Raw genomic sequence first — 1,921 nt, 5'->3', positions numbered from 1 at the left:
TTTTAATAGTTTTGAGTCAGTCAGTCTCTCTCTCTTACTCACTCACTCTCTCTCTCTCTCTGTCTCTCTCTCTCTCTCTCTCACACACACACACACACACACCCATCTATCCATCCACCCACGCTCCCTCCATTTCCTCCCTCCATTTTGTACATTTAAATAAGCTTGATGGTCCTTGGTCTCTCGCACCTTTCTTCCCTCCTTCCCTTGCTTGCTCCTTGATCCTTTCCCTCCTGCTGCTTCTTTGCAGTCATTTCCGGAGAAAGCAGTCATTCAGAAGCATCACTTGAAGCTGCTGAGAGGTTCCCTAAGGAATGAATATTGCAGCACAGGGGACAGCTTCCTCTCTCCTAAATGTTAAGAAACACTGCCACCTACTAGGTCTATTGCAGTCTATTGGCAGATCTTAAATTAATACATCTAGGTTTCCAAAACCAAATTAAGACTGAATGGCAAGCTCCAAAGTATTCTTACTCCTCCTCCACTCTTCAGGTGAGCAGGTTTCCCAATTTTGGTGCTATGGTAGAGATAGACATAAACATTTGTATGGTTATAGCTAGCTCACTATAGAGAGACTCCTCGCACCAGTTTCTGAATGTTTGTCCTCCTCACCTCTGCCAGGCACAGAAAAAATTAACAGACCTGGTAATGTATATGTTATCAGTGTTCTATGGAACCATATATATAAGAAATAAAGGTTACTTTAGGAAGCTGGGCTGATGGCGAAGGCCAGGTCTGTTTGCATGGATGCCTTGCTGAGTTTTTTTTTCCTGGGCTTTCTTTTTGTCTCCTGACTATATGGCCTGGGGGGTGGGGCCTAGGGGTGGGACTTCCTGCTTTGAAAGAGTGTGTCCCAGGACCCTGGACCCTTTTCCCTAGGAAGCTGAGCTGATGGCGAAGGCCAGGTCTGTTTGCATGGATGCCTTGCTGAGTTTTTTTTCCTGAGCTTTCTTTTTGTCTCCTGACTATATGGCCTGGGGGTGGGGCCTAGGGGTGGGACTTCCTGCTTTAAAAGAGCGTGTCCCAGGACCCAGGACACTTTTCCCTAGGAAACTGGGCTGAGGGTGAAGGCCAGGTCTTTTTGCATGGATGCCTTGCTGAGTTTTTTTCCTGGGCTTTCTTTTTGTCTCCTGACCACATGGCCTGGGGGGTGGGGCCTAGGGGTGGGACTTCCTGCTTTAAAAGAGCGTGTCCCAGGACCCTGGACCCTTTTCCCTAAGAAGCTGGGCTGAGGGCAAAGGCCAGGTCTTTTTGCATGGATGCCTTGCTGAGTTTTTTTTCCTGGGCTTTCTTTTTGTCTCCTGACCACATGGCCTGGGGGTGGGGCCTAGGGGTGGGACTTCCTGCTTTAAAATTCTCAAATTTTGTATCTGGCTTTAATATGGTAAATAGGAAAGCAATTAGATTTGGATAAGTCTGGGAGTCAGGAAAGTTTTAAGGATCAGATCATACTTTTGCACTATTAAAGAGCAGGCCGGGTAGGTGGGGCTCATCAGCCTTGGAAGGCAGCCCATCTAGGAGAAGGAAAACTCCGATTTCAAACCTCCACTGCCTTGTGGCTATATCCACTCATGGAAAAGGCTTCAGGAGTTAACCTCGAGGCAAAATCCGGAGCTGGAGTCCCGAAGGCAGCATGTGTTGTTCTGCCAACTCCTGCAACATTGCTGGAACCAGTTGTATTGGCTCTTGCCTTTCCATTGGATCATTTCAGCAATCTGGAGAGGGGGGATCTGCTGCTTGGGTAACAGCCTATCCTCCATATTACCTTACCCGGGCTTCATGCTCTGGAGAGGACACTCCTCGATTCAGAGCATGTTACCATAGTCTCTTGAGACTGAAGGATGCCTATGATGAAAGGTTACTTGCCTTTGCAAACTTTGAATCTAAATTTAGAAAGGATGGAGACAGTGAAAGAGACAAC

Source organism: Pogona vitticeps, chromosome 6, assembly GCF_051106095.1.
Source record: "Pogona vitticeps strain Pit_001003342236 chromosome 6, PviZW2.1, whole genome shotgun sequence".
NCBI lineage: Eukaryota > Metazoa > Chordata > Lepidosauria > Squamata > Agamidae > Pogona > Pogona vitticeps.
The sequence above is the reverse complement of the archived record's forward strand: the minus strand, read 5'-3'. Positions refer to the sequence as shown.